This window comes from Pieris napi, chromosome 4 (assembly GCF_905475465.1).
Source record: "Pieris napi chromosome 4, ilPieNapi1.2, whole genome shotgun sequence".
Taxonomy (NCBI): Eukaryota; Metazoa; Arthropoda; class Insecta; order Lepidoptera; family Pieridae; genus Pieris; species Pieris napi.
The window spans coordinates 6,788,928-6,808,604 of record NC_062237.1 but is presented as its reverse complement, the minus strand read 5'-3'; the positions used below and the strand labels follow the sequence as shown (position 1 = coordinate 6,808,604).

Genomic DNA, 19,677 nt, shown 5'->3' with positions numbered 1-19,677 from the left:
TAATATTTAAAATTAAACGGAAGCGTGGCCGTCCCAAGCAAACCTGGCGCCGTACAGTTGCAGACGAGGCAAAGAAAGCCGGAAAGACTTTGAGCACAAAGTGACAACAAGGCTCAAGACTGAAAGTGATGGTGACTGACCGCCCTCTGCCACATCTAGTCATGTCAAGGTAATATTTGAAGACAGAGAAAGTGATGGGCAGACTATATAAAGATAATAGTAGGCATAACTTGGACAAAAAGAGCTAACATAAGAAAAGAATAGAAGCAGCTGGAAGAGGCCTAGAGACCTGTCACAGAATACTATGACCAAAACCGGCACATCTGATGTATTAGATTAAGTTAGGTTATGTAACTTAAACAAATGTTTAAGTTGGGTGTCAGCAATAAAAGTTTAATAATACTTTATAATATATATGTCGGAGTCATGGCCTAAATTATAAATTAAAAACGTCAAATTATTACTATCGACCACTAAATAGTTGTTAACTTATAGAACTAGCAAAATTGACAAATACTGCCATTAACGGATGTGACTTTGATGTTGTTAATTTATAAGGTTTATGACATAAAATGACAATGACAGCTGATAGTAACACCATTGCTCTGATATATATTACGTTATTTCATAGATTATTTTTAAATTTTAAATTCTAATAATAATATTATATGCCTTTAACTCTTTATACCTTGAATGTTTGTGAATGTGATTAGATTTTTAAAGTCAAGGTGCTTTTACAGCGTAACCGAGTATTTAGAATATAAGTTTAACAATTACTCATAAATGACTTCTTATTATGACATTTGCATGCCTGTTATTGTATGGCTGATTGTGCGGACTTTTCTTGTTGTTGTTTTTATTTTATTTTGTACCACTATCATTGCAAATAAAGGATTTATTTATTTATTTATTTATTTAATGGCTGTTCTAACATTTACTGTAAATATAACCAAAAATATTTATAAATAACAGCAAATGCTATCGAAAATATTTTCCATTGAAAATGTCCATGTTTCCATTTCATTGCAATGCTTGCGAGTCGCATCTTTCGACCGTTATTGAGTCTGCTGACTCGGAAATGTTGCACTGATTAATGTGCCTTTTAGATTTTAAAATAACTTCGTCGAAAGATTTTTTATTCGCTAAACAGGAGAGGATTTTCGATGTAGTTGTGATATTCAAAGTCATATGTCCCCCATGTGGTGAAGAGGGCATCCAGGAATACCAACCTGATCGGTCTTGGGTAGCTCTTTTGACTTCACACTCATCGACTTCAAGTCATTCCAGCCAGATTTGGTAGGCCGCTAAGTTTCTTGTCTTGGGAATTTGAGAGCTGGTTGGGCAATGTGACTTGTTCTTCCGGAACCTGTGGCACTTCCATTTTCGGCGTTTTATATTTCTGTTATTTAATTGTTGTAATTTGTCATAAGTCTATGACAGGTAATTTTCAAGTAATCATAATCATAATCTCAAAAAAAAAATCTAAAGGGACTCCTTTTAATGATATATTTTAGTTTATGTTAAGTTTAGTTATTTATTTGAATGTATATTATTTTATTATTATAAGTATTTAATTAGAATAAATATAGCTAAAATTGTATTGCGACCACTATCTATAGGTATGTAATTTTCGACACTTTGAATATTTTAATGACAATTAAATTTATTAAATCTCAAAAAAGCATTTGAATAATCAAGTTTTTTAGTAGGTTTTAGGACTAGGAATGTTATGTTATTAAAGTACCAGGCACCACAAATTTGAGAAGCAGTGTTGGCCTTGGGTTAACAGTCGACGTTATGTGTCAGGCACAAAAGAAAATAAAAAGATCAAAGAAGCGGATGGAATCTAAGGACAAGACCTACAAAGGATTGTTGTGCCACTGTATTTTATTATTAAATTTATTAGTTTATACAACTGTTGCAAAATGATTATTGCATATTATACAATGGAATTAAATTAATGGACTGTTGTTTCATGCGATAAAATGTATGAATGGCGCCAAAGCTGTCAAAGCTACAGATTAATACGGGTATATATATATTATGTCATTGGCTATAGAAATTGCGCGCTTCCAAGCAATAAAATATAATAAAACTCCTTGCTCGTTAGTATTACACATATTCTATATAGTAATAAATCATTATTACTTTAATTATAACATTTAGGTTTGATAGTGATGTTATAACGATGTTATTTAATTGTAATATTGTGTTACAAACACATCATTATACAAACGTCTTGACGTTCACGTGAAAGCGAACACAAGATCTGAGAAATATGATTATTAAATAAGAAATTTATTATTCAAACTCAAACTCTAAATATTTTTATTCAAGTGGGTAACCAAGTACACTTTTGAATTGTCAAGTTAAATTAATTGTAAATTTAATTGTATTATTGTGTTTGGTAACTCACTAGTTACTTAACCTCAGAACTGGCTTTTTTTTATAGAACAGGGGGCAAAGTGGCAGGAGGCTCACCTGATGTTAAGTGATACCGCCGCCCATGGACACTCTCAATGCCAGAGGGGTCGCGAGTGCGTTGCCGGCCTTTTAGGAATTGGTACGCTCTTAGAAGGTGATTTTAATGTATTCCGAAAGCTTCACAAGTTTATTATTATTATAAAATAGTCCAGAAGAGCCTAAGATGTGATCTTCTAAGAGTTTTTGTCATCTAAATATAAACAGTAAGTAACATATTCCCGCCTTCATAAATTTATAAACAGTTTTAACAATATACAAACTCCCTGAAATGTATGACTTAAAATGTCTAAATAAACTTTAAGTGTTGATTTAGCGTAACAAAGTTGAAGAATAAATTTATTGTAGGAACTAAAGAGCAATTTATTCGCATGGAAGTCTCGAGATGATAAATGCCGCTGAAGACTTTTTAATGACGTTGAAATCTAAAATATTTGAGTAAAAATTTATCTAAAAAACGATTTAACTATCTAGGCTTAATATTTAAAACACAACCAATTAAATTATTCCGCATGAATCATTCAATTATTATTAAAACTTTTTAAATTTATTTAGAGGTTTAACTAGCATATATATAATATAATTTAATTCTATACAAGGTCGCAAACAGAATCCAGAATTGTTTAGAATCCAATTAATAATTGTGTATAAATTCTTACCAAACACTTTAATTGACTTTATTGTCCAATAAAACGGAATGGATTTAAACGCATTGAAACGGCTTAGTAGCCACATTTTAATAACATTTAAAATAGTTGATTCTGTGTTTATTTATTCTTCTAAGTTGAAAATAAATTATTTTACGTATCTTTTCTATTCGCGGTAGTAACATATTCCTTTTTTAAATTCTTTTTAAAAATAAAGGTTATTATCAGACTTGGCTCCGCCTTTTACTATATTTACGTCTGTTTAGGAGAAACAATTATTACTATAGACTATTTTACAAGGCTAATGGCCTAGGCCAAACATATTCAGATATAGTGCCTATAACAGTAGAGTATACCAGCAATATAATATAATCTGCTTCGAAAAAATTGATATTTTATAACATTTCGATTAACGCTGGTTCATAAATTATTTCACCAATATAAAGCAAAGTAAAACAGGTTATATTATATTATGGTAAATAAGATCATAAATGAAAGAAAAATCGTAGAAAGGGGATTTTTTTTTTTTTTTGAGAACTTTCTTCAGTTTTGAACTACGGAATTGAAAAACTATTTCTGTGCCTGATCCTCCCGTTATTAAGTAGGATAACACGCAACGAATATGAAACCCTAGCATATTGTACATCATTTTGCTATACAAAAACAATCATACAGTCATGTTGATGGGGCTATTGCAGGAAGGCTAAATTGCCCTAATTTTTGAAGGAAAATTGAAGGCTAAAAATGACTCATTGCAATGGACTGCATGTGGCATTTTTAATTTTATCATTGAATATACTTTAAAGCTAAACTTCATATATAATATTTAGTACAATATTGTAACTAACACAATAATAACCATATTGAATATATGATTGTCAGCTTGAATTAATAAATTACTATTATTATTATATAAAATCAAATCAATGAAACAGACAAGTACTGTGTCTATATACAAAACCTATTAACATTGTTGTAAATTTTGTGAATTTCCAAACACGTAATCTTCATCGCAATGCAGGATATTATGTAAATATCTACATTCTACGTGCCTCGCTACCATTACCAAGTGTTACCGCACCCATACAAGATAAATCGTTAAGATTTAGACGTGAATTAAACGAATTTTCTTTTATTCCTAACACTTCTCCAGCTGCGATTACATCCTACGAAATGAAGAGACTTTAAGATTTAACTTAAGATATTACAGGAAATTATGGAACATGTCTAGTAAAGAATGTATGCGTCTTGCAAAACAAAGTGTACAAAATAAAATTTGTAATAAAAATGAATGTTAAAGTTGATGCGATGATTTGATGTTGTATTTAAAGAATGTTTTCATGAACCTATTCAGGATCGTAAAAATTTTTTCGCGAAATAAAATATGTCGAACATAAATGTATTTATCAAAATGACATAAGAAATGTATACTTAGGTGAAGGACTGAGTAAGCCCTCATCTCGCTTCTTAAGTGTCACTTCTCATGATATAATTCTGCATGAATCACCTCAACTGTACTAACCGAACCTACTGTCCCATTTTCTCTAAATTCTATCGACTTTGAACTATAACGACTTCAAAAAATCTGAAGGAGGCTTATTTTAAACAATCTTTACAATTTTTTATTTCTATGTGCTTTTTTATATTTATTCGGTAAAGTCAAACATTCAAAAATCGACTACATATTGTGTCAGACACGAAAGGCTTTAAGGCTAAAAGCTATAATAATTACAGACACAAGTGCAATCTGAGGCAAAAAGGTACAAGGTTGTAGCAACACTTGAGTAGTAATTAACAGTATAAGTATTGTTATTACAAAGTTCTCACTATTATATTTGACATACAAACGTGTACGAGTAGGTATTTTAATGTGTACATTGATTTTGTTTATCAAATCATTAATATAAGGGCGCCTAGTCAAAAAAGTCAAAAATCATTTATTCATATAGGTAACACAATGTACACTTACAAACAAAGAAATATACATTAAATTCCTTTAATTTTACATTTACTGCCATTTCTCAAATCAAGGGCGTAGAACGGAAGAGAAGTACTGGCAATAAACTCTCCGCCACTCTTTTTAATCGCCAAGTTTTTTTTTACACAACGTCTGTAAGGAGCTGCAACCATTACACCATATTCCACATGACATCTTAAGTAATAAATTATAAAAAATAAATTAAAAACAAAGATTTGTCCTCTACCAGCAGGAGGCACGGCGAAATAGGAGCACGCACTTACATTCTCGTGGGAACGAAATAGCTAACATCACCGCATACATGAATTCAAGTACGACCAGTCACCACAACATGGTCAGCTATCGGCCCCCTCGCCATATTTTAGGGAGAGAGACAACCCGACGCATGCACTCCAAGCCTATATTAAGTACAGAAAATAACCTTTCAATTAGTTTCTTCACGTCTCCTTTCAATATTGTTATTGAACACACAATTCGTATAACTTACCAATGGGCCATGGCACGTTGCGGCGAACAAAATTAAGGACATTTAAAATCCTAAATTTATTGAAAGTAGTTAAAAATAATTTGTAACTCCGTTGTACCTCGTTGAGAAATCGATTTACTTTTAACAACGGAATTTAATTTGATTTGTGGCTACTTGCACGATTGGAAATTTCGTACAGAAATTTTACAAAGCTGTATTTGGAAATTCCAAATTAATTAAAAATACTTTTGTTTTAAAGAAAACAATGAAACTCTGGCAATCCCGGACAAACATGTAGCAATAAAATATTTAATTTGTATTACTCGTTTGGATTATTTGACTTTAATTTAATTTATGGCAACATTTTGTGTTTGCTTAATAAGGCTTAATTTCATTTACCGTTGTTTTCTTTCCTGGCCTCACTGTTATTTTGTACTGGGATTTCGTCTTACTTAGTATGATTAAATTGGCTTCGAAACATAAATACTATACTTTATTTCTAATACAATTTGGTGGTGCAAATCAAATTAAATTAAATACTGTACTTTTAAAGAAGGTTGTTCGCAAACTTAAGTGTCTCAGCGGCTAATTGTGAGTCGTTTTTGTTTTGAGGTCAAATTTGTTATTAGGTTTTAACATTTGTAACTTTATTAAATTATTTTTTTAAATCTTCTTGTCTTTATTGCCGATCATTATATTGTAATTGTTTTGTCGTGTTTGCCGTTTTAAAAATCATCAAAAATTAATTCAAATTTGCTAGAATTCACTTCACACGTATTAATTTACACGATTATACAGACTACGTCAGATAATTAATATCATTGAAATTACTGAAAATGTAAAATAACTTTAGTTACTCGACGATTCAAAATTTAAATAATGTTATGTGTGAGGTCATACCTCCTGTGAGGTGGGTGGTTGAGCCCGGCTGTGGACTAATGCATAAGTGTGATAATTGTTTAATGGGGAAGAAGAGACATCGTGAGATCCGGAATGCCTTACACTAAAGGCACAGACGGTTGACCACTTACCCCATTAAAATGAGCAATAAAACATCCCAGATTAGTGTGTGCCGTGGGTCCTATTGTGGCTTTATGCATACACAATCTATACAGATGTAAACGTTTAATGTATGTTATGTGTAAAATGACATCAAGAATATGAAATAAAATGAAATAAACACCCGCCATATAGTTCCTTTTTTTCTGTCTTTTTCAAGGTTTTCAAGATTCATCCTGAATCACTTCGGAATAAAAACAGGATCTTATATTTATATGAACAGTGTTGGCCTAGTGGCTTCAGCATGCGACTCTCATCACTGAGGTCGTAGTTTCCATCCCCTGCTGTGCGCCAATGGACTTTCTTACTATGTGCGCATTTAACATTCGCTCGAACGGTGAAGGAAAACATCGTGAGGAAACCGGCCTGCCTTAGACCCAACAGTCGACGGTGTGTGTCAGGCACTGAAGGTTGATCACCTACTTGCCTTACTTAAGAAATCTGAGGCCTAGACCTAAAGTGGTTGTAGCGTCACTGATTTATTTTATTCTATATTTAACGCGAATGTTTAAGTAGGGCTATAACTTTAGCGTAGAAAGTGGTATTTAATGTAAAAAGAAACAATCATGTTTGGTTGTTTCAAGTAACATGCCAATACATCGTCGAATTGATAAAACCTCTCTTTTGTAATATTTATTCAGGTAGAGTAAAGTAAAGTTTTAGTAGTTGTAAAGTATTTTTCAAAAGAGTTTATTAATATGCACTGTACGACTCGCGTAAACCAAAGAGGTACACAACAAGATTAGAAAATGTATGTATTTTTAGATTTTATCTTACAATATTAAGATGAGAGTCGCAGATAAGTAGCATAAACATACAAACTAAGATAAGAAGACAGCCTACAATATATATTCACTAGTGGACCCGACAGACGTTGTCCTGCATGATATTTCAAGCGATTAGTAAAGCAAAGTATGAAAGTACCGACTGCAGTGCCATCTGGCGGGCTGATTTGTGAATCTAAACCATTCCCAGATCCCCTTGAACACACACAAAAAATTTCATCAAAATCGGTCCAGTCGTGTGAGAGAAGTTCAGTGACATACACACTCACAGAAGAATTATATATATAAAGATATCATTTCGGTTATACTTAACACTGTGAAAAACCATATGGTTTTACCATAATACTGTTCTAAGCTGACTCTATATACAGTCGGAGCTATTTAATTAGAGGCGGATTAACTAAATATAGTTATTGTCAGAATATTTCGATCTTTTTCATGGATCATTTAAATTAATAGCCTTTACGATGATTTTATATACAGTTTACAATCCTTCTTAACCGATATATATGAATATTATATTTAACTTATATGACGCAAGAATGATATTATGTCTATTATAAATTCTTATGAGATTGTGAAATATTGTTATATTTCTCGAAAAAAGCTATCTCATAAAAATTCAAAGTGCTATCTATTCGGGCTCAGCCTTCAAACGTAGTCTAGATACCTAGATGGGACCCAGAGGATACGCGTGGAATACACTTCTCCTTTCGGAAATATATTTTCTTTATTCAACGACATCTCATACTACATAAATAATTCAAACTAAGTCGAAAATATGTTTCTTTTCAAAGTATTAAGGTAACCGTACTGTTGCATCTGTTTACATTGATTTCCAATCAATCCACGACTGGTGTTTGGATGTTCCCCAGTAATAATTTTGCATAATTGGGAATGCCAGTAAAAAATAAACACAAAGTTCGAAGGCGGACACATAGATAGAGCTACTAATATTAAATTAATATGATTTATAACTTCAAAAGACACGTATTTAAATTTGACAATTGTCGTACAATTTTGAGAAATAGATAATAAGTCCATTGAAATGTTACATTTGCTGAACTTTTTTAGAGGACGCAATTTTATTTATGGAATATGTAGGTAGTAGGGTTACAAGCTTAAACCCAAATTTGTGGGGTTGGCGCCCTTGTCCCCGGCCGCCATCTTGGAAAAAGGGGTGAAACACGTTTTTGGCTAATATTTAAATATAATAAAAATATACAAAATATACAGTTCCCGTGAGATAGATGTAATTTCACGCGATCAAAGATACGGAGAACAAATTTGATAGTAAAAATATATAATATATTTTTTAGACAAATATAAACCTTATCGGCTAGGCATATAAAATATAGTTATAAGGTCTATTAAATTAATAGTTATCTTTACTCGTGTTTTAAGATTTAATTTTGATTTGAAAGTTTGCATTAATTCATCAAAATTATTCAATTTAGTAGAAAATCTATCCCTCGAACAAAGGTGTTTCTTTTTTACCACGATGCCATCATACTATAAAAAATAAAAACTCTAGCGAGAAATAAAAATAATTATGTTTAAAGGCTTCTGTAGGTAATGTGTATACTTAGGAGAAAATATGTCTTTTGTTATAAAGAAAATGTAATTTGGCTCAGACTACGTCAAAAGGCGAGAATAATACATTTAGCTTCACTATAATAATATTTTTACACGTATTTCATATTGACATTTACTTAAAGATATTTAAGAGAGAAATAACCTCCCACTCAACCTGAAATAACATACATTTTTATCAAGAAAACAGTGAAATAAAATTTAACTCTTCAGTGAACTTAATTAAATTTCTAAAATTAAACTTTAGAAAACAATCTAACACTTTTTTTTTATGGCTCTGGCACGGTTTGTGCATTAGCCAGCGTCAAGTATGAGATTTTTATATAATTCGTGCTTTTTGCCTTAGAAATTCGACCAAGTCCTCCATGTACGGTTTTAGGCACTCGCCCGGTACCGCACAACCCTCCCAAAGGCCGAGAACAAATTAAATAAATTAAATTAAAACTTGCCCTCGAACCGGGAATCGAACCCGGTACCCCTCACCTAGCTGCCACTTAATAAGACCGACAACAGCTATGAGGCCCCTATCTAACACTTTTAAATACTATAAGGCTCAAACAAATACATGCCATGCACTAATGCAAAAAACAAAGCACATGGCAAGTAAGCGATAATTTTGATTTTAATTACGCATAGGTAGCGGCTTTTATATAAAGCTGTAAGAAATACAAACGTCACAGACCGAAATTTATTTATTTATAAGTTCTAAAACAACGTGTCTGCATAAAATTATACAAGAAAATATGACATCACAAATTTTACACACATACACATCAATTATATATTAGAACATAAGCAAACTAGCAAGGGAAAAAATTCTACAAGCAACCACAAAAAAATAAATAATAACTATAAAAAAAATATAAATTTGTCCCATCGTGTTGTAACCCTGCGGGGTAAACGTGATTTTTATTAATCGTCTAATCTATTATAACTTAAATGAATACTGTTTACTATTATATTACTTTATCAAATAATCTTGAAACTCAAAAATACAATTTATGTGTCATATATACGAATAGAGGCTCAGTTGATTAACAACATCGGTCAGCTTTTTGTACAGAGATAGGTTTCATTTGAACCTTGTGTAAAATTGTGAAAATCTTGTAAGCCGCGTAAGCTTTCAGTGTTCTAGCAACCCTCGATCGGTTCACGCGTCTGGAGGGTGGGTTTCCCGCGCTTTCCAACTTCCTGTCGAAGTGTTGTGAATTTTTCATTACGATTTTCAATGGAATTTTAAAGGTAAGATATAAACATTTAGACACAGTAAAATTATATGTTTTTAAGAAAAATTTAAACTTAAAAAAAATATGTCAAGCGTAAACTATATATACTTTTCGTGATTAAATAATTTAATTTACATCTCTTTTATAAACTATATGTAGCATGGAGTTTAAAGTCTAATGATACATATTATTAATTTTGTACATACTAAAATTATTTATACAAATTTATTTCTAAAAGAACATATTTTTTCCATTGGTAAATTAATGTAATTCTAAACTTATTATTAAATTTAAATATGGCTTATTAGTACATTACCGTTCATTAAATTAAAAACTTAACTTACATAAAAAACGTATTTTTGACCCCTGCTTAGATTTCGTATACAATGACAAGGTTTCGACCTCTGCGAACACTAATCAATTTACATAAAACAATCACGAATTCAACTTCAACTAAACCTTTCTCAGGATTCACAATAGCTATTAGTAAGCGTAATAAACTCCCTTTGGTACTATTTAACTTTGTCAATAAAAGCTTATTATTTTTATTTTAATATTACAAGATTAAATGATATTCTTCAATTTTGCTACATTTCTAAGGCCTAATCAGTCAAGCAAAGCTTTAAAAAGTAATATGCGATACAAAAAAATATAACTTCTCATAGTATAAAAAAGCGTAAATGTTTAATAAAATCTTTATAATTTACTCAGACGAAGCCAAAAGGCCTAAGATATTGGCTAGAAGCCCTGAAAATGAATCCAATTGAATTCTATAGAACTCTCAAGTTTCACTAAGACGATTACTGGTTGGCTTTAATTAACTAACTGAATGGAAACTGAAAGTCATTCTAACCTTGAACTCCTTGTCTAAGTTAAAATATTCTCTTAAAATACTATCAAAGTTATTAATATATTTAAAATAATATTATACATTTAAAATGGTTCTGTGGCAGAGTTAATCGGGATCCTAGATCCCAGTGCTATCCGCCTGGGGCGTAAATTAATATCGTACGTTATACACACATTATAAAAAAAGGGTGCGTGTATTTATGTACGCGCGTAAGAAGTTATACTTCCTTGGCAATATTAAAAATAGTTTTTGATTGCATGCAAATAATTAATTACAATTAAATAATCAAAGACTGGAAAAGGAGTCATTATAGTCAATAAAGTTCAGTTTACATTTGAAAAATTAAATAAATAAATATTTATTATTATTCTCTTACATTAAGTGTAACATAAATTCTATTATTATTCGAATGTTGTTTTTAAATTATGTCCAATGCCGTAGCATCTTCCGTGGGCAACTTCATTCTGTTAATTTTGTGTCACGGTGCGCGCGCAACGTAAAATTTCACTCTCATCAATTTCATAACGCGCCTAAAGAAGTATAACTTCAAAAGTTTAATTAGTCTAATTTAACGATCCGTTACGGCCTCCGGCCTTATTTACATTACACGAGACACAACGATCTATATGAAACTAGAATGTAAATTGAAATCCTAATGAAAAAGTGAAATTGGATTAAAAGAACGTCATTGGATACATCTGGTGTTGAGAAATGTGTTGAAACAGAAGTAATTAAGCGAAGCACCGCAAACCAATCAGCCGGATGGCAGCTGTGTGCGGTTGTGTCTTGATTTCAGACTTGATTGCAAGAGCTTACATACTTAGCTTTTTATTAGAAAGACCTTTTTAACATTACTTCCTTGAAACTGATTATTATTAGTACTAAATGGCGTCCTAACCTCTTTTTCAAAGTACCTATGTAATCATTATTAATTCGTATTATTATTATGGTAATTTAAATATGCTTACACTTCCGTCTACGTAACAATTTGGAGTTATACCCTAGGATTATCCGTTAAATTCCTGCCGAAATTCGTATTATTTTGGATAGCAATAATTTTAAATTTTTAGCTCTTAATAAAATGGAAAATAATGAAAGGGATGTAGAATACGTCTTTATGCTCTACTGCTATGGGAGTTCAAACAAACGACTTATAAATATATATGTTTAAGTCTTAACACAAGTTACGTTCATTCTCCTTGATATTGGGTTATTTTTCATCAAGGGCAGAAACATACAGGAAACAGAGCTTTTGATGTACAACGTTTTTAAAGACCCTTTGCAAATGTCCTATTTTGTACAAAAACATCGACTCATAGCTGTATTAAAATTTTTCTATTCTTTAACGTATATTTATTACCATTTTACCAATTTATAGAAACTTTGTACTTATGACTGCCATGTTGACTACGTTTTAAATAAATAAACGTGACGAAACCTCATTAATATACGTTTACGATTATTGTTGTAATATTAAATTAAAATGTACTTTAATTAGTTAAAGCGTTTTTCGAACACGTATTTATGTTAAGTTTATTAAGTAGAGGAAACTTTTGAATTGATTGAATTATTTTAATAAATATAAATTTATGTATTTTAAGAAATATATTGATACAACCCTTGCATTTAAATTGTAATTTTGTTATATACTACACTCATTTATTTTTATAAATTTTATTTCTTACACTGTGGGCTAGAATAGGATACGAGACACGAGTTTCACCAAAAATACACTAAAACTTGAAAAAAAGTGAAATGGGACTTCAAAAATAGCCACAGAAAAATTTACGGGCATTAGCTAGTCATACATACAAATATGTATGGTATAGCTTAAAGACTTTCCGATAAGCTTTCAGAAAACGATAAACAGCGTAGCGCTTCACTTAAAGCTCTGCTGAGTGGGTTCCGCTTCCGGCCGTTTAGCTTCTACTCTCAACTTTTCAGAGCTTTCAAAAGACTCAATAGCTGCCAACATCCCTTTGTTTACATAATAAGGCGTTTTATACAAGACAAAGTTATGAGAAAAGACCTAATTGTTCCTTCCTCTTTTCTTTCTCATTCATGAGACCATATTACTTACTTACTATACAACATATAGTATTTTGTAGCGTCATGAGGTTATTGCCTAACCTTCCTCAAATGTTCAACACGAAATGTTTTTATCTATTTGGACTATTCGTTCTTAAGAAAACCACAAAATCAATTAAATCAAACTCTTAATCTATACAATAAGAAGTATAGATAAAGATACTATAGATATAAAGAATTCATTTAGTTTCATTCAATTCCAAAATAATAGAATATTTAAGGAAATATAAGACAATATAAAAGTATTGCTTAAGGAGAAATTGAATTCCTTAAGCCAATAAGCTCATAGGAAGCTCTTAAGTGAATAATAGATTATCAAAAACACAGATCCAAGACACAAATACATTTATTTTCTCGTCTTTGATTAGCCATAGTTTTGTGCGTTACTTAGTAAAAGAAGTCAAGTCAAGTACATAAATTATATTTAAATAATGTACCAACAAATAAGTAGGTATGAATAAAGTTGTTTATTTGAATTGCTCATAATGAAATTAGGTACTAGCTGCCCCCGCGAACTTCCTTTCTCTGTAATATGTTTTTTCTACTTAGATTCCCTTTTCAGTAGTTACATACTAACATATGGAACAGTTTACTATATAACCTCATAGAGAATGTTCGCTTTTCCAGAATAAAAATCTAAGTTCTAAATGAAACCAAATATACATTTTTTTTATATTTTTCTCTCTAAAAAATCTTCTTCAGAGTACAAATTATTAATTTTTAAAAAAATTGAATTGGCTGCCGTCTTCGAATTTTGCGCTTAGCAACATATTTTGTTTTTGAAAGGTTATATTTTGGTTATCAGTATTAAGAGTGAAATAATTTAAATAAAACGTAATAAACAAATGGTGAGCAGTGTTGATCTAGTGGCTTCAGCGTGCGCCTCTCATCCCTGAGGTCGTAGATTTGATCCCCGGCTGTGCACCAATGGACGATCTTTTTATGTTGCGCATTTAACATTCGCTCGAACGGTGAAGAAAAACATCGCGAGGAAACCGGCTTGCCTTGGACAAAAAGTCAACGGCGTGCGTCAGGCACAGAAGGCTGATCACCTACTTGCCTATAAGATTACCAAATGATCATGAAACAGATACAGAAATCTGAGGCCCAGACCTAAAAAGGTTGTAGCGCCATTGATTATTATTATTAATTAATTAATTTAAACGTGAATTAATCTTGTGTTCAGCGAGATTCCCTTCGACGCTTTTGAACAAAAGTGGTGAGTGATAAACGCAAGTATCTACCCAATATACCACCGCTTCATTTTCGTTACGTCATTTACCTGGGGACATTGTATAAACTCAATTAAAACGCGGGATAATGTATACTAAAAGGCTTTTGTAACTTGCGTGAATATTTAAAACTATCAGGAAAGTTCATTTGCGGGCTCAGGCATAACAATAAAAGGTATTAAAATTTAATCGTCCGACGACTGATGTGGTCACGTACGGATTCTATTCGCTTTAACTACTCTTTGGAGTTAATTGGAACTTCTGTTAGTCTAGATCCAGCACAAAAAAGTTTTCCAGTACAAGTTGTAAAACATTGTATTAAACCTAGATTTTTAAGATTGGATTTCGTGACATTAATGCATGCCGGTTCCTTTGTCCAATAGGCAAGTTTTATTATTTATAATATTACTAGCTGACCTGGCAAACGTCGTTTTGCCGTATATCATTTATAATAAAAAATAGGGGTTGATCGTAGAGGGGTGAAAATTAGGGGTTGTATGTATTTTTTAATGCTGAATCATAAAAAAAAAAAAAATATCTAAAAATAAAAAATTCAAAATTTGGGGTGGACTACCCTTAACATTTAGGGGGATGAAAAATAGATGTTGTCCGATTCTCAGACATACCCAATATGCACACAAACTTTCATGAGAATCGGTCAAGCCGTTTCGGAGGAGTTTAACTACAAACACCGCGACACAAGAATTTTATATATTAGATTACCAGTGGTGCTCAGCCGTGATTAGAACATTTATAAAATTGTACAATTATGTTTAATAACTGTTTAATTTGTAAGATTCTAACATTTAGTAGTGACAGAAATATTTTAGTAGTTGAATCATGTTTACCTTTCCAAACTATTAATACTCTATTATGTGCTATGTGTAGTGTGCTTATCTAGTTCCCACCTGGTACAGAACAAACTAATCAATATTGGATTAACATTATTGCTGGAATCGAGATTTCTATCTCTATTTGGCGGAAATTCATTTCTGCTTTTGTTCCACAAATAGAGGTCTATTTAGGGAAGGTAATGAAACACGACTAAAATAAAATAGATTTAATTTTAGTTGTACTTATATAAATAAGGTGGTTTTCAATTTGTATATATAACTTCTATATATCTTCAAGAATTATCCATTCAAAGGTATAAGATAGCTGGCTTATTTTGATTTAAATCGTTGAGTGTGTGCGTTATAGTTCCCAGTTGATATCAGACGGTCTTTGGTAGAACTCCCAATCTTAATCAGTGAATCCTCGAGTCGTTTACGGGGAATTTCTGTAAATGCATTTCCATCTTGTGTAAACAAAAATATAGAGTTCTGTGTAGATTTGATTTTTATCACTTGTTGTATGATTGATATGAAATTAAATAAAACACAATTAAGGTGTATTTAATTGCCGGGATTCGACATTCTTAAAAGAGGGTCGGCCATTGTAAATTTAAATTTACAGCGCGAAATAAGCCAGTAGCTCATATATCTATTATTTTGCTAAAGTAACTGTAGCTGTAGCTTTAAATGTTAGGCCTAATAATTAAATTCTAAAAGGTGCTGTGCTAATTAATTTTTAATGAAATAAAGTCTGCAGTGCCGCTGAATTAACGCTTACACTGTGAAATTATGAGGGACCCGTAATGTACCTCATTTTATACAACCCAGTTTTAATGGCGCCTTCGTGGTTAATTCTTCAACGCACACGGTGTGTAAAACTTATATCCTTGGTTTCTGGTGAAATAAGATAACACACGGACAACTTTGTGTTTCTTGTAACAAACCTTTACTATTGTTTTTCTAAAAAATGATTCATAGCAATTACAACTGCCATTAGAAATGAGAAACACGTAAATATCTTCGATTTGTTTGGGTACACCTGAAACACCTATAGATACTGTACTGAAAATGGATGCCAAATTAATTGTTATTACGTGTTATTCTATTGATTATCAAGGGATATGAAAGATCTGATGCGTGAGAATGGCAAACAAAGGACGAAACGATGAAGCGTTTCGGTTAATAGTGATTTGACAAAAGAAGAGACGGATCGAGTCAAGTGTGTGATTGGACTAGGCATTCTTTTGACATAATCATCATAATCAACCGTTGAGACGGACCCAACGGTTTCAATAAAAACCAAAATAGAAAATTAAATGAAATTTAAATACATGAAACATACTCTGCTTTACGAGTGTACATACATTCAATTTAAACTTTTTTAACGAAACAGTAAACTCTCGCTGATCACGTACTGCTGTAAAGCATTAGAAATCTCGACTTATATTTATATATAATTATCAGTAGTATAAAGTTTAGTATTAAGTATTAATATCAGTTAAAGAATGAATTTTAAATGTATGAATGGTACCGTTAGTTTATTAAAATATGATTGAATTAGACCGAAGTTATCCACAATAATATTTCAAAGAAAAATAGTAATTCAGTAACTGTTGCGTAAAAATATTTAAAAAGCCGATTCTCAAGGTACGAGGTACAAATACTCGGCTTTGCTCCAAGTTGTATTAAAAAGAGTCGCAATTTCAAAGAAAAGCAATTAACTTTTTTTATTAAATTCTTTGAGAAAAAGAAAATTTTCTTGCAAGTTTTTGATGCAGTTTCATTTCAGCTGTGCGGTAGCATGTCGTTGATTCCGATGGAAAAGTTGTATTTTTTGGTTTAAAAACTTCAATTCGGTCACTAGATGCCAGGGTTATAGTACCTATTACTTTTAATTCTAAAAAACCAAGTTTAAATTATTTTGGCAATCTCCTAAATGAAAACGCAGCACACAACTTGTATTGAGTTTATATAATTAATAAAATATCTTGAATGTAATAAAAAAAAAAATTGTACATTAAACAATGATAGACACTCATTTTCATTCATATCATATTTTAACATCAGTGTAGGTAATTATTTTTGAATTACATTTAGATTGTACACTCAAAAAATATTTCTATCTACAACAAATTTATCTCTTTGTGTACTCACTTCAGAGTAATATTTCAGATTATATACTACATGTATAGATTATATTCTCAGAAATTATAAAAAAGTAATATACAGTATAAAAAGTACTCGAGATCCTTAACATGCTCTATCTAATCTAACTTGGTGTTAGTTTGATACATAAGTTTGTGTTTGGTAGTAAATCGTCCATTACGTTATAATAATCCCGTTAATCCGACCAAATGAAGGAAACCCCACGTCTCTGGTCTCTTGATTAATCGCACTCATTTATAACATGTCCCAGACATAAGTTATAGCACTTATATCTTGCTCCACTAGCAAGAATCTTGTTACTTTTGTCAAGTGGAAATTGCAGTATAACGATATTTTTATCTCGTCGTTTATAAAGAAACTGTATGGATATACAGGGAATCCTATAAATCTCAAAAATAAAATTTTATTGTTTAAATTTAGTTCATAGATACGCCTACGCCTACCTTAACACAGGTTTACCGCAAACCAATAATGATTATATTTTAATAGTAAACAGTTTATAGTAGTACTACTAAATGCTAGGACTAGAACAGCATAGTTTTAATAATAATAAGTGTTAGAAATCATTATATTATTAGTATTTTATTACAATAATATTTTTAATGAAATAATTTATTTTTAAATTCTTTATTAACTTACAACTCATTAATATTTAAGTTTATTTATTTAAAGAGTGGTGAAAAACTATTGATATGAATTTGAAAATGTGAGTTGACTGTTCAGGCACAATGACATATTGAGCGACTTCTCCATTTCAGAATGGAGAGGCGGTTACAGAATTCTATCTTCATTCAGATGAAGATAGAATTCTGTAACCGCCTTCACGTGCACATTTTATTTATTTAACATTATGTCTAGATAGTGAAGAAACAAGCATATATCCAGATAAAACAAACATATACATATAGGACACAAAAACTTACAAACTAGATCTCTATCTGTAATGACCCGTTATTTTGTACCACATCTGAAAAGTAAGAGAGTAATATAAAGCCTCATATTAATTTTGATTTTAAGTATGATATAATATTTGTAGATAAGAATGAGTTCGTATCGCACGTTATTATTTAGTATATTTATAATATTAAATCTAAATATAGAGTGAATAGTCCCGAAAATACCGAACATTTCCAACCGTAACTTTTTGTTATATTTGCAACGATGAATTATTGTTTACATTTGTTAGTTGATAGTAGTCGTAATTTCAAATTCGTAAAATTTTCACGTTTTCCAAAAACAACGATTTAAGGACAGGCTATCTTTTGTATAAAATCGTATGTTATCCGCACTCGAATTACCATAAGGGTTAATTTTATTCTAATGTAAATATCAGGGTACCTATTATAAGGGGCGCGGGTATTCAATAAACAACAACTGTAATTAGAATAACTATTATTGTTTTACAACTGACGTTTAAGACTAGGCCATTGCAGAAAATTTTCAAAAAAAGAACGAATAAAAAACTATCATTCAGCAAAATTTAATAAAAAATGGGGGAATGGTGGTGGTGTATTTACATATGCAACATAAGTAAAGTCACGAAAATTTTTACTTATATTTTAAATTATTGCTGAATATTTTTTATTTTTCTATTACTATAGTTCAACGATTGTCTGTGGAAATGAGAATGGCATTACATATACCATTATCATTTCCATTGACCACTATTTAAACTAAATAGAGATACGTTGTAGCGAAGTATGCGTTGGTGATACTTTTAGAAAAACGAGTGGAGCATGGCATTTTATGGTGACGATAGATAAACGCTAATCTTGGCTGAACAGGCGGTCCCAAAAACAGGCTATAAAATTTTCGTGTAATGTTCGCTTATTTACTTAATGTTTACTTGAGTCACATTTGTTGTAAGTCGCTGTAGGCGGTTAATTATATATTTAATGAAAAGTGCAATTGTTTTTTCTAAAAAATATATAATTACTAGCAGACCTGCCAAGCGTTGCTGTGGCTAAGGTTTTTATTATATTACATGGTAGTAAAGTATTCAAGGGTAACGGTAGGAGAACACCGGTCATGGGGACCACCATGCTTTTTTGGTGGTTATGCCATTAAATTGTAGCTTATGTGAAACGTTGTTACTTTCAACACAGCGCCATCTGTTAGAATTGTGACTATCAAATAATAAACAAATATTTTGCAACAAAATAATATTGCGGGTATAAATTGAGATGTAAGCTATCCTATCTTTTAAGTTGGATCAAACTACACACGGTGTGCAAATTTGATTGATATCGGTTCGGTAGTTTAGCGGACAAACA

At 31.2% G+C, this 19,677-nt stretch overlaps 1 protein-coding gene across 1 annotated transcript in view; it reads left to right on the top strand.

Annotated features, from left to right (window-relative positions):
- Positions 1 to 10,167: 10,167 nt before the first annotated feature.
- Positions 10,168 to 19,677, top strand: part of LOC125048843 (metabotropic glutamate receptor 2-like) — a 150,456-nt gene continuing 140,946 nt past the window's right edge. Inside the window, exon 1 of the mRNA XM_047647762.1 lies at positions 10,168 to 10,251. The gene's annotated coding sequence lies outside the window, so the exon portion shown is untranslated. The remainder of the gene's footprint in view (positions 10,252 to 19,677) is intronic.